Source organism: Mustela putorius, unplaced genomic scaffold (assembly GCF_011764305.1).
Source record: "Mustela putorius furo isolate JIRA1106 unplaced genomic scaffold, ASM1176430v1.1 tig00004041_pilon_pilon_pilon, whole genome shotgun sequence".
Classification (NCBI taxonomy): domain Eukaryota; kingdom Metazoa; phylum Chordata; class Mammalia; order Carnivora; family Mustelidae; genus Mustela; species Mustela putorius.
This window is the reverse complement of record NW_025422176.1, coordinates 1,049,203-1,063,888: the sequence shown is the minus strand read 5'-3', so window position 1 is coordinate 1,063,888 and position 14,686 is coordinate 1,049,203. Positions and strand designations below refer to the sequence as shown.

Genomic DNA, 14,686 nt, shown 5'->3' with positions numbered 1-14,686 from the left:
TGGGCATCTGCCTTTGGCCCCGGTCATGATCTCAGGGTCCTGGGATTGAGCTCCGCATCAGGCTCCCTGCTCCCTGGGGTGTCTGCTTCTCCCTCCCTCTCTCTCTCTTTCTCTCTTTCCCTCACTCAAATATATAAATAAAATCTTTTTTTTTTTTTTAAAGAAAGAAAGAAAAGAAAATTGCAAGTACAAGGGACCATAGGGACACCTCGATCACAGCCCCTTAGAGTAGGGAAGAAACAGGCCGGGACAAAGAAGGGTTCTGTTCGCACACAGGACTTCTCAGACTTTAACATGCATACAAGCACTGTGGATCGCGTTAAAATGCAGATTCTACCTCTATAGGCGTGGAGTGGGGCTTGAGAATCTGCATTTCTAACTTCCCAGGTGACACCTCCGTTGCTGGTGTGTCACCATGTCCCACCTGGATCATTGCCATATTCCCCTGATTAATCCCTCTACAGCCTATGGTCAATATACCAGCCAAAGAGTTGCCATTAAATTAGAGTCAGGGGGCGCCTGGGTGGCTCAGTGGATTAAGCTGCTGCCTTCGGCTCAGGTCATGATCTCAGGGTCCTGGGATCGAGCCCCGCATCGGGCTTTCTGCTCAGCAGGGAGCCTGCTTCCCCCTCTGTCTCTGCTTGCCTCTCTGCCTACTTGTGATCTCTCTCTCTGTCAAAAAAAAAAAAAAAAAAAAAAGATTAAAAAAAAAAATAAATTAGAGTCAGATCATGTCACTCTGCTTAGACCTATTCGGTGGCTCTTTTGCTTCATCCTTAGCAAAAGCCCAAGCTCTGTGGTCACCTACAAGGTCCTCCGTGTCTGACCCCTGTTATCACCCTTTCTCATCTCCCACGGCTCTGACGCATTCTGCTTCTTTCTCTTTGGCCTCTGTGTTGTTCCTTGGATATGATGACACACTCCTGCCTCAGGGTTTGTTACCACTGTCCAGTCTGCCAGCCACACACACAGACACACAGGTGCACCCAGATAATCACGTGAATCATCCCCTTGCCTCTTTCCAGTCTTTGCTTTATTGTTACCCTATAATCGGTTACAACTCCCCCGGCCCTCCGGCTACCCTATCTAAAAGCTCAATGTTTCCTACCTTTCCAATACTTCTATCCCCACGATCCCTTCTAGGTTATTTTCCTGTATAGCAAGACCAGTCGAGATAAGCAGAATTGCCTAGCCTCGGTGCTACCAGAATCCTGTGATCGGAATTAGTCTTGGTGAAGTCATTTGGTTTCAAGTAACAGAAAACAACTCAAATTAATGTAAGCAAAATCAAAACCTCTCTCCGCCTCAGTGGATCCCTCGGAAGAATTTCACTGGCCACCAGATTGGTAATAATTAGCTTCTGTGGGTCAGGTGTCCTCATGCCTCGTCCATTCAGGATGGAAACACATAAACAAATATGGCCGTAGAGGCCCACCCCTGTAGGCGGATGGGCATTTCTCTAAGAATGTGGTGAGAGTGAGGGGGAAAGGAACCTTAAAAGGAACCAACACATCCTTTTGTTGTCAGTACTATCACTTCTAGGCAACTTAGGAAAAATCAATATGAAATGAGTCTTGTGCTGTCCCCTAAGTACATAGACTTTTTGCCAAAAGCAATGTTGTAGCGGTCATGTTTTCTTTTCTTCCATCAACATCTATTCCCTCTTTACCTGGAGACATCTCTGAGTTTCCTTTAGAGAACAGTTCGTCCACCTTGCTCAGTCCATGTGGTTTGAGTTGGGGTAATCCCGCTTCTGGCTCTAGGTCCAGCCGATCAGCTTCTCTCATCGCTCAGGTCTTAGTGTTTTGTTCAGGAAGAAGCATGAGCCCCAATGGAATCAAATGAAAGTCAGCCCCACCCAGGATGTGTTCTGGAAGACTGTGAGGAGAATTTCTCTTTTGGCAGGGGGTCTGCTAGCAGGAAGGACTGTGTGATCCAAGAGCTATGGGGAATGTCACATGGGGCTTGGGAGTGAAGCCAACAGAAAGGAAAGCAGAGCTGAGAGATGGGAAGGATTTCAGCCCTAATGATGAAATGTCTCCGGACCCCGCACTACCTAAAGCTGGGTGTACATCCCCGCATTTTTAGTTCTTTGGGCTAATAAGTTTGTTACTATGCTTATGACATTTTGAGTTCAATTTCTTTCACTAGAAGCCAAAAGACTCCAAAATAATATAGAGGATAAAAGTCCTATCTTTGCACTTGAATGGAGTGATGCCATTTTTGTTTCTTTTCTTTTTAAATATTTATTTATTTATTTGACAGAGAGAGATCACAAGTAGACAGAGAGGCAGGCAGGCAGAGAGAGAGAGAGAGAGAGAGAGAGGCAAGCAGGCTCCGTGCTGAGCAGAGAACCCGATGCGGGACTCGATCCCAGGACGCTGAGATCATGACCTGAGCCGAAGGCAGCGGCTTAACCCACTGAGCCACCCAGGCGCCCCTGTTTCTTTTCTTTTTAAAGATTTATTTATTTACTTATTTTAGATAGAGAGTCAGAGTGTGAGTGAGGCAGAGGAAGAGGGAGAAAAGCAGTCACCCCTCTGAGTGCAGAGCCTGACACAGGGTTTGATCCCACGACCCTAAGATCATGACCTGAGCCAAAATCAAGAGCTAGATGTTCAGCCAACTGAGCCACCCAGGTGCCCTGCCATTTTTTTTTAAGATTTTATTTATTTGACAGAAAGACACAGTGAGAGAGAGAGAGAGAGAGAGAGAGAGCGCACAAGCCAGGGGAATGGGAAAGGGAAAAGAAGGCCTCCCACTAAAGAGGGAGCCCAGTGCAGGGCTCGATCCCAGGACCCTGGGATCATGACCTGAGCCGAAGGTGGACACCCAATGACTGAGCCACCCAGGCACCCCAGTCATTTTTGTTTCTTAAAGTGAGTGTATCCCGTATCCAGTCCCAGACGAAGGATCTAGAAGTCTTCTGGGGAACATTTTTCTATGCTAGACAACACCAGTGAGAACCCTGTGCTACTAAAAGGGGAAAGGGGAATTTGAATTCTGACAAGAAAATAAACTTTCCTTGATCCCAGACCTTTCAGTTACCTCAGTGAGGCCCAAAGTTCATTGCATTACCTCCACAGAACCTACAGCATGATGTGAATTAGACGTAGAGTCAGTGGTACTCAAACTCCCAGGCTCATATGTATACTCTGTAATAGGGTGATAGGATTCCAGGACTTCCCTGACTTGCTGGGCTAATGTGGATTGGTAGCATAGTGCAAGATCATTCTTACTTGTTAATCAGACCTTAGTTTCCAATGACCAGGGTAATATTTCTGTGTGTGGTCTTAGCCAGGGGCGATGACATCAATTGTTGCAATATTAGAGAAATGCAAATTTGGTTACCCCCATTTTCTAGGACAATTTCTTTCTCCCAAGAAACTCCACTTTCTTTCCTGGTTTTGACAAAAGTTAGCATAATTTTCCTAGTGTAAACAAAAAAAAATTCTTTCATGAGAATCAGATTCTTTAAAGAACAAAGACATGAACAGATAACCTGTAATGATGGGGAAAGGGTGTTGAAAATACACAGATGACTATCACAGGAGAATAGTTGATGAAATCTGTTTCGCTTGCCTATGTCGAATCTAGTCCACTTCCTACTGGCAACAGAGCCTACATTTTCCTCTGGGGAAACATAAATTCCTACCTTAGCCTCTGCGATACTGATAGGAACTCTGACCTCAATACCAATCATAACATTTCTCTCTCGGGCCATATTTCGTTCAGGAAAGGGCATGCCTCCCAAGCCAGCCAATGAAAACCTTCCCCTGGAGAGAGTTTAGCCAGCATTTTGGCTAACAGATGAAAAGTCTTGCGGGAAGCTTCTTTTGTATAATCAGCACCGCGGACAGCAGCACTTGCGGGTTCCCTCTTTATGCAGGAGGTCTCCACTGGGATGCTGCCGTCTCTACTGCTTGCAGCTTTGAGAGGGCTATAATAAGAATGAAATAGTGAAAGTGACCTCCTTTAATCAGCTTACTCAGTTGGTATGGGTGAGAGATGTCACAGTCAGATTGCCTTTAAAACTAGAAATGTTCAGTCGATTCTTGACGCTTGTCCTTGCAATAGTTATGTTCTGTATAATTGCCACAAACACTGAATTAGCAGATATTGAGATATCACTCCTAAGCCAAATATAGAGTTAGCCAGCAGGTTTCTGCAAGTTTATGATCATAACATACTCATCAACTGATCAATACATAACTTTTTAAAAATGTGTGTTTCTGTTTAAAGATACCTTATTTAGGGCCTTCTGGGTGGCTCAGGTGGTTGAACATCTGACTCTTGAGTTCAGCTCAGGTCATGATCTCAGGGTCATGGGATAGAACCCTGTGATGGGCTCCTCGCGGAGCATATGCCTGCCTAAGATTCTCTCTCTTCCTCTCCTTCTGCCCCTCCCCCCACTCACATGTGCTTGCATTCTCTCTTTCTAAGAAAAAAATTAAAAATTAAAAAAGATTTATTTAATATACATGATTGGATAATCAACATTGAACTCCCAGCCAATGGCACTATAACTCATGCATAAATGAAACTTATCTAACACATATATTTTCTCTGCAAGGCATATCACAGCTTTTTTGTGCTTATGAAAACTGGACAGCTTGTCAACACTATGCTCAGATGCTGGTTTTTAGGCTTTTTAGATTAACATATAATGTATTATTTGTTTCAGGGGTACAGGTCTGTGACTCATTAGTCTTAACACAATTCACAACGTTCACCATAGCACATACCCTATCCTCCCCGATGTCCATCACCCAGCCACCCCATCCCCCCCACCCCTTTCACTCCATCAATCCTCAGTTTGTTTCCTGAGATCGTGGGTCTCTTATGGTTTGTCTCCCTCTCTGCTTTCTTCTTGTTTCATTTTTTGTTTCTCTTCCCCTGTGATCTCCTGCCATGTTTCTCAAATTCCACATATCAGTGAGATCGTATGATAAGTGTCTCTGATTGACATATTTCGCTTAGCATAATACCCTCTAGTTTCATCCATGTTGTTGCAAATGGTAAGATTTTATTTTTGATGGCTGTATAATATTCCATTGCATATATACACCACATCTTCTTTATTCATTTATCTGTTGATGGACATCTTGGCTCTTTCCATAGTTTGGCTATTGTGGACATTGCTGCTGTAAACATTGGGGTGCAGGTTCCCCTTTGGATCACTACATTTGTATCTTTGGGGTACATACCCAGTAGTGCAATTGCTGGGTCATAGGGTAGCTCTATTCTCAACTTCTTGAGGTACCTCCATGCCGTTCTCCAGAGTGGCTGCACCAGCTTGCATTCTCACCAACAGTGTAGGTGTAGGAGGGTTCCTCTTTCTCTGCATCCTCGCCAACATCTGTCATGTCCTGACTTGTTAATTTTAGCCATTCTGACTAGTGTGAGGTGGTATCTCGCCGTAGTTTTGATTTGTATTTCCCTGATGCTGAGTGATGTTGAACACTTTTTCATGTGTCTTTTGGCCATTTGAATGTCTTTGCAGAAATGTCTGTTCATGTCTCCTGCCCACTTCTTGATTGGATTATTTGTTCCTTGAGTGTTGAGTTTGATAAGTTCTTTATAGATTTTCGGATACTAGCCCTTTGTCCTATATGTCATTTGCGAATATCTTCTCCCATTCTGTCTGTTGTCTTTTGGTTTTGTTGACTGTTTCCTTTGCTGTGCAAAAGCTTTTGATCTTGATAAAGTCTTGATAGTTCATTTTTGCCCTTGCTTCCCTTGCCTTTGGTGATGTGTCCAGGGAGAAGTTGCTGTGGCCGAGGTCGAAGAGGTTGCTGCCTGTGTTCTCCTAAAGGATTTTGATGGATTCCTGTCTCACATTTAGATCTTTCATCCATTTTGAGTCTATTTTTTACTCAAATGGTGTAAGGAAATGGTCCACTTTCACTCTTCTGCATGTGACTGTCCAATATTCTCAACACCATTTGTTGAAGAGACTGTCTTTTTTCCACTGGACATTCTTTCCTTCTTTGTGAAAGATTAGTTGACCATAGAGTTGAGAATCTATTTCTGACATCTCTGTTCTGTTCCATTGATCTATGTGTCTGTTTTTGTGCCAGTACCATACTATCTTGATGATGACTGCTTTGTAATAAAGCTTGAAGTCCGGGATTGTGATGCCACCAGCTGTGGTTTTCTTTTTTAACATTCCTCTGGCTCTTCGGGGTCTTTTCTGGTTCCATACAAATTTTAGGATTATTTGTTCCATTTCTTTGAGAAAAGTTGATGGTATTTTGATAGGGATTGCTTTGAATATGTAGATTGCTCTAGGTAGCATAGACATCTTAATATTTGTTCTTCCAATCCATGAACATGGAATGTTTTTCCATTTCTTTGTGTCTTCCTCAATTTCTTTCATGAATATCATATAGTTTTCTGAGTACAGATTCTTTGCCTCTTTGGATAGACTTATTCCTAGGTATCTTATGGTTTTTGGTGCAATTGTAAATAGGATTGACTCCTTAATTTCTACTTCTTCTGTCTCATTGTTGGTATATAGAAATGCAGCTGATTTCTGTGCATTGATTTTTGCATCCTGCCACTTTACTGAATTCTTGTATGAGTTCTAGCAGTTTTGGGGTAGAGTCTTTTGAGTTTTCCAAATGAAGTATCATATCATCAGCTGCTGTTTTAAATAGCAACATCACCAACGAAAAGCAAGAAAATGTGAAAAACAGGACACTAAGTAGGCTGCAAAAAGAACACTTGTTTGCAGGGTAGGAGCTCAAACAAGCAGGCAGAGAAAATGGACGTCCCAGCTCAGGAAGAAGAAAGAAAATGTGCCCTTTCTCTGCCTTTTTCTTCTATTCCAGGTCTCAGTAAATTAGATGATGCCTACCCACACTGGTGAGGATGATCTTTACTCACTCCACCAATTCAAATGCTAATCTCTTCCAGAAATACCTTCGTAGAGGTACCTAGAAGTAATGTTTTCCCAGCTGTATGGGCATCTCTTACCCCAGTTAAGTTGACCCATAAAATTAATCATCATTCCAAGTCTTGGGATACAAAAGATACTCAGAGTTTGTAGAAGCCAAATCCCATATGGCCCTACATAATTCAGTTTGCTCTTCCTTTACTTGTGTCTCAGGATGGTTGATTAGGTTATTGACTTGAGACTTTTATTCTTTCTTTTTAATTAAGAAAAAAAAATTTTTTTTCTTTTTAAGTATATTCTACACCCAGGCTGGAGTCCGACCCAAGGCTTGAATTCATGACCCTAATATTGAGCTGAAATCAAGAGTCAGATGCTTAACTGACTAAGTCACTCCTCTTCTTTCTTAATATGGATATTTTCAGCTATAAATTTTCCTCTAGAAACTACTTGAGCTACATCCCACAAGTTTTGATATGTTGTATCTTCACTTTCACTCATCTCAAAGTATTTTCTTTGCTTTTATTTTCCATCTCAAAATATTTTCTTATTTCTCTTGAGGTTTCTTCTTTAACCATTGGTTAGCTTGAGTATCTTCTTGAATGTTCACGTATTGGTGAATTTGCCACATTTCTTTCTGTTAACTGATTTCTGATTTCCCTCAGCTGTGGTCAGAGAATGTATAGTGTATCATTTCAGCCCTTTAAACATATTGGGAGTTGTTTTATGCCCTACCATGGGGTCTGTCCTAGAGCCCTATAGGACTGAGTGCCCCAGAACCGACTGCCACTCTAACCCTCATATCCTATACTTGCCCTTCACTTACTTGGCCCATGCTGGCCTCCTTGCTATTTTTCAAGCACTCTCAGGCATGTTCCCATCTCAAGGTCTTTGCATTGTGATTCCCTCTGCCTGGAACGTTCTTTTTCTAATTTTTGCCTAGCTCACTATTTCACCTCCTTCAGATCTTTACTCAAAAGTCGCCTTTCCAGCAAGACTTTGGTGATCACTCTATTTAATTTGCAGCCTCCAGTGTTTTGTTCCTCTTTCCTGCTTTATTTTTCTCCATAGCACCAGTTTTCATTGGTTACACTGTGTATGTTACTTGTTTATATCTTTCTCCATTAGGATATAAGCTCCTAAAAGTGGTATTTTTGCTTGATTTGTTTACTGGTTCATCTCTAGCACACAGAACAGTGGTTGGCACATAGCAGAAGCTCAATTTGTATTTTAGAAATAAATGCGTGAGAAACTAATACAATCTGTCCTAATGTGGGTTATGGTTGGCTTCCCTGCCTCCAGAAGGTTATGCCTGGGGAAAACCAGGTTGTTCCAGGCAGGGGAAATGCCCAGTTAACTGCAGGCAAGGCATATCCCATATTGAATGGGCCAATAAGAGAGAGTTAGGTCTGTTTACATTGGCCAAAATAGAAGAATGGGTGTTTAATGTTATTACTTTTTCAGCTTTTCTCTATGTTTGAAAATTTTCATAATAAAAGCTTTAGAAAATAAGAAGTAGGGTAGTTGGTGATGTGCTCCTTGATATAATATGGACATGTTTTTTCATCTACCAATGAAATGGAGATCTTGGGGCACCTGGGTTGCTCAGTGGGTTGGGCATTTGGCTCTTGGTCTCAGCTCAGGTCTTGATCTCAGGGTCATGGGGTTCGGCCTTTTGGATTAAGGGCCCACTGTAAATGACTTCATTTAAACTGAGTCACCTCTGGGGTGCCTGGGTGGCTTAGTGGGTTAAGTGTCTGCCTTTGGCTCAGGTCGTGATCCCAGAGTCGTGGGATTGAGCCCCACGTCAGGCTCTCTGCTCAGCAGGGATCCTGCCTCTCCCTCTCTCTCTGCTGCTTCCCCTGTTTGTACTCTCTTAAATAAAATACTTTTTAAAATAGGGGCACTCCCTTTATATAGTGTCTCCCTTTATATAGTGTCTCAGTGGGTTAAGCCTCTGCTTTTGGCTCGGGTCATGATCCCGGGGTCCTAGGGGTCCCCCCCCACAATGTAGGGCTCTCTGCTCAGCGGGGAACCGGCTTCCCCCTCTCTCTCTGTCTGCCTCTCTGCCTACTTCTGCCTACTTGTGATTTCTCTCTCTGTCAATTTTTTTACTTCTTTAATAAAAAATCTTTAAAAAAATAAACTGAATCACCTCTTTATTTATGTTTTAAAGATTTATTTATTTGAAGGAGTGAGTGGGGAAGGGGTAAAGGGAGAGAGAGAGAGAGCATCCTGAAGCAGACCTCCTGCTGAATAGGGAGCTCGACGCGCTGGGCTGGATCCTAGGACTATGAGATATTGACCTGAGCTGAAATCAAGAGTCGGAGGCGTAACCACTTGGAGCCACCCAGGTGCCCCCCGCATCACCTCTTTAAACACTACCTCCAAACACAGTCACCTTCTCAAGTCCCAGAAGGTTAGGATTTTACCATATGAATTTGGTGGGAGGGACAAAACCCCAGCCCATAACACTGACATATTTGAGATGCTATAAACTGGTTTGCTTGTTGTTTTCTTCCTCTCTGCAAATACTTGATGTTGTATTTCTGAGTTCTGTTACTATCCTTACCTGATTTCCAGCTTTTGAAATTTCTTGACGTCTCTCTGCTGGAATTAGCTGCTCCTAACTTGACAGCATCACCTCCCTCCTCTGTAGTTCCCCGGGCATCACAGGGAGGAAGCCTAGCATTACACTTCTAAGAATCTCTTTCTTTGCGTTTGCTAATGCCAGGAACACATAAAGAATCTGGGAGATAAAAGAGACGTTGTGGTTTTTTTTTTTTTCTGCTCTCAGTTGTGGGCAGACAGAGGAGCAAACAGCGGGACCTGAAGTTCTCATTAGCTCCCAAGCATGCTACTACAAGTCACTTCTTTTAATACTGTGGGTGGATGAGAAGACCGTGGGTCCTCCCAGAGCTCTTGAGCAGGGCTGGGATTTAGGGTGAGGTAAGTGAGTCAGGGTCTAAGGGCAAGGCCAGTGTCTGTTTTTATTTAAAACTTTGACATTTTGTTCAGCATAGATTTTTTTTTTTCCATAAGTGGTCTTTCTCTAGATGGTGCATTAAAGTATTTTTGATTCGGATAAGTGAATTGGGATGGTTCATTCCTGTGTCAACTTGCCTGGGCTCTAGGATGCCCAGATAGCTGGGAAAACACTATTTCTGGATGTGTCTGTGAGGGTGTTTTGGGAAGAGATTTGAACTGGCGGACTAAGTAAAGATCACCCTCACCAGTGCAGGCAGGCATCCTCCAATCCACTGAGGGCCTGGGTATAATGACCACGCAGAGGAAGGGCGAGTTCGATTTTTTTTTTAAACTTGAGCTGGGACATTCATCTTTTCCTGGCCCTGGTCATTGGTGCCCTTGGTTCCTAGTCTTTCAGACTCAGACTGTGAGTGACAGCATTGGCCCTGTGATTCTGAGGCCTTTGGACTGATTTATACCACCAGCTTTCCTGATTGTCTAGCTTGCAAACAGCTGACTGTGGGACTTCTCAGCCTCCGTAACCATGTGAGCCAATTCCTAGAGTAAATCTCCCTTCATATCTATGTATCTCTATTCCGTTGGTTTGTTTCTCTGGAGAACCCTAATACATAGTGCCTTGGTGCTCTCTTAAAGTTTATGTCCAAGGCGACTGCCTCACTCGCCTTGCCCTATCCCTGGTCTTGCCCTTGGGGAAGCTCGACGCTTCCAGTTTGCTTCTGGAATTCACTCACTTTGGTGAGGCAGGCTGAGACGGGTGACAGCGGCTTGCTTGCCCTGCATATCCTAGCCTTCCAGTGATGGAGTAAGCCTCAACGTCCCCCTTCCTACTCAAAATGCAGAGTGGCTTCTGTTCTTCTGATGGAACCTTGATCCATACAACCTTTCATCAACTGTATTCACTTTTTTTTTCTGATCACATTTGTGGATTTACATCTGTTTTATTCTTTTACTCTCATCTGAGTAATGTTTTGGTATGGAGCAGAGGAAAATTTATAGGTTAAATCTGCACATTTTTCTAAAAATCCCTCTATCCTCAAATTCCCAGAGTTCTGAATCATTTGAACAATTACTCATCACCCGTTGCATCATGTCAAATTATAACTGATCACGTCTTCTCCATTTTTGTGCAAAATTTAAATCTTCAGTACTCCTCGTGTCTAACACGTCCTACGTTATCTGACCTCATCCCCTCCTCAACCTTATCTTTGGCCAGTTTCTGCTTTGCTCAATTTGTTGCAGCCAACCTGACCTCCTGCTCTTCCTCATCCTCAATTCAAGAGTTTTTGCACTACCTCCTTCCCTCTGGAAGAGTCTTCCCCAGATTTGAACCCTTGCTTCATTCACTTCTCTGTTCAAATGTCCTTCCTCAGAGTGGCTTTCAATGCTCTATGTGACAGAGTCTCTCCCCTTACTCCCCATGTCCTTCTTAGGTTTCAGTTCCCTTCAAAGCAATGACCAGTAGCTGAGATTATATAAGATATTTGTTTATTTGCTCATTTTCCCTCTGGAATGGAAAACATTTTGTATTTTCACTGCTGCATCCCCAGAATCTTGAACAGGTGCCTACCGCATGGTGAACACTCCAATATGTTTTTCAAAGATTTTATTTATTGGGGTGCCTAGGTGGCTCAGTCATTAGGCATCTGCCTTTGGCTCAGGTCCCAGGGTCCTGGGATTTTTGTCCAAAGCCCGCTTTGGGCTCCATGCTCAGTGGGGAGCCTGCTTCTCCCTCTCCCACTCCCTCTGCTTGTGTTCCCTCTCTCACTCCCTGCCTCTCTGCCTACTTGTGATCTCTCTCTGTCAAATAAATAAATAAAATATTTTTTTTTAATTTTTAAAGATATTTATTTATTTATTTATTTGACAGAGAGAGATCACAAGTAGGCAGAGAGGCAGGGAGAGAGAGAGGAAGGGAAGCAGGCTCCCTGCTGAGCAGGGAGCCCGACGTGGGACTCGATCCCAGGACCCTGAGATCATGACCTGAGCTGAAGGCAGAGGCCTAACCCACTGAGCCACCCAGGCACCCAATAAATAAAATCTTTAAAAAAAAGATCTTTTAAAAAAATATTAAAAAAAAAATCTTTTTTTAAAAGATTTTATTTATTTTTTTTTAAGATTTTTTTTTAAAGATCTCTTTTTTTAAGATTTTATTTATTTATTTGAGAGAGAGAGAGCATGTGCACAAGTGGAGGGAGGGGTAGAGAGCAAGAATCCCAACCAGACCTTGTGCTGAACGCAGAGCCCACTTGGGACTCGATCCCACGACCCTGAACTCATGATTCTAGCTGATACCAAGAGTTGGATGCTTAACTGACTGAGCCACCCAGACACCCCACTCTAATATTTTTTGAGTGTTTACACTGGAATGGATCTCACAATCCTTTGATTTTGGCAAATAAGTTAAAGGTGTTGTTTTTTTTTTTTTTCTTTTCCATGAGGTTCTGGTGTCACTTAGTCAGCTGTAACTCCTCCAGGGTCTCCATTTCCTGCCCCTGACTCTTGTCTGAGACAGTCTTACAATTCCTGGGAGGATCTCTGGCCTCTGGCCTCTGCCACGTGAGTAAGGGTCAGACTCGCCCTCTGTTTGGACATGCCTGATCTCAGACACCTGGAAGCTGACAGCCCCTGTGGGAGCCCCTCTTACTAAGCAAGTGTATCAGTTGCCTCTTAAGATGCCCAGATGCAAACTCTCCAACAAAAGGATTCTTTTTTTTTTTTTTTTTAAGATTTTATTTACTTATTTGACAGACAGAGGTCTCAATTAGGCAGAGAGGCAGGCCGAGACAGAGAGGGGAAGCAGGCTCCCCGCCGAGCAGAGAGCCCGATGCGGGGCTTGATTCCAGGACCCCGGGATCACGACCCGAGCCGAAGGCAGAGGCCTCAACCCACTGAGCCACCCAGGCGCCCCCCACAAAAGGATTCTGATTTCCTCTACCATTCTCAAGTCTTCCTTACAAAAAATATTTTTTTAAATCTACCCTCATTTTTTAAAAAAAGATTTTATTTATTTATTTGACAAGTAGGCAGAGAGGCAGGCAGAGAGAGAGGGGGAAGCAGGCTCCCTGCTGAGCAGAGAGCCCGATGTGGGGCTTGATTCCAGGACCCTGGGATCATGACCTGAGCCGAAAGTATAGGCTTTAACCCACTGAGCCACCCAGGCACCCCTCTAACCTCGTCTTTTAACTTAAATACATTTTAATACTTTTTTATGTTGGGATAATTTAGATGTACAGAGAGGTGCAAAGAGAGTACGGAGTTTCTATATAAAATTACCCAGTGCCCCCCCAAGTTTGACAGCTCATGCAACCATAGTACAATTGTTAAAACTAAGAAGTTAGCATTGGTGCAGATCAATGTCCAGGTTTTACCTGGATTTCGTCAGCCCTTCTGTGAAAACCCTTGTTAATATGCCAGGATCCAATCCCAGATACCTTGCTATGTTTAGGCATCATATGTTGTTAGTCTTCTTTGGTTCCAACTTTAGTATATGTGCTGCCGAAGTGAGCACAGTCTTCTTTGGTCTTTGACAGTTTCTCAGTCTTTGATTTTCCTGACCATGGCATTTTCAAAGAGTACTGGTCAGTGATTTTGTAGAATGCCCCTAAAATTGGGTTTATATGAAGTGCTTCCTTATGATTAAACCAGTTATGGGTTTTGGTAAGAATACCATGGGGGGAAGTGCCTTCTTTCTCACATTGAGTCCTGGGGTTTAATGTTTAATTTTATATGTCAACTTGACAGGGTCATGGGGCACCCGAATATTTGGTCAAACATTATTCTGGGTGTTTTTTTTTTTTAATTTAAAGATTTTATTTATTTATTTGACAGACAGAGATCACAAGCAGGCAGAGAGGCAGGCAGAGAGAGAGAGGAGGAAGCAGGCTCCCTGCCAAGCAGAGAGCCCGATGCGGGACTCGATCCCAGGACCCTGAGATCATGACCTGAGCCGAAGGCAGTGGCTTAACCCACTGAGCCACCCAGGCGCCCCTATTCTGGGTGTTTTTAATGAAAGTAACGTTTAAATTGTTAGCCTGAGTAAAGCAGATTGCTCTCCCTATTTTGGGTGGGCCTCATCCAATCAGTAGAAGGCCTGAATAGACCAAAAAGGTTGACCCTCCCTCAATCAAGAGGGAATTCCTCCTGCCTGACTGAATGAGCTGGGACATGGATTTTTGTGTGTGTGTGTGTTTTGTTTTCCTGCATTTGGACTTGAACTGAAGCATTGGCTTTTCCTGCTGGCCTTTGGACGAGAAGTAGACCATTGGTTCTCTTAGGTTTCCAGCTTGATAACTTCAAATCTGGGGACTTGTCAATCTCCATAATGATGTGAGCCAATTCCTTATATCTCTCTTTCTGTCTCCCCCCGCCCCCGCCACAATCTCTGCCCCACTCCATCTCTTGTTCTCTCTCTCTCTCCACGTATATATGTATACACACACAGACACATACAGACACACACACATCTTATTAGTTCTGTTTCTCTCGAGAACCCTGGTTACGAAAAAGGGTTACTCAATATCAATCTGACTTATCCCTGGGTGATGTTAACTTGATCACTTGGTTAAATTAGTAGCTGCTAGGTCTCTCCACTGCAAAGTTACTCCTTTTCCCTTTCCACGCTTTGTTCTTTGGAAGTGAGTCACTAAGCCCACCTTCAATAAATAAATGTATTTTGAAACTTCATATCACTGTATCAAGGGCATAATCAGTGTTGCTATAAATAGAGGGCAAATATAAAAATGAGTACAGGAAAACAAAACAATGTCGTTAAAATCTATACAGATACTTATTTGGTGATCCCAT

The 14,686-nt window shown here is 43.1% G+C and overlaps 1 protein-coding gene across 1 annotated transcript in view; it reads left to right on the top strand.

Annotated features, from left to right (window-relative positions):
* The window catches only part of USP31 (ubiquitin specific peptidase 31), a 212,496-nt gene that overhangs the window by 1,245 nt on the left and 196,565 nt on the right, over positions 1 to 14,686 (top strand). The gene's annotated exons all lie outside the window — the stretch shown is intronic.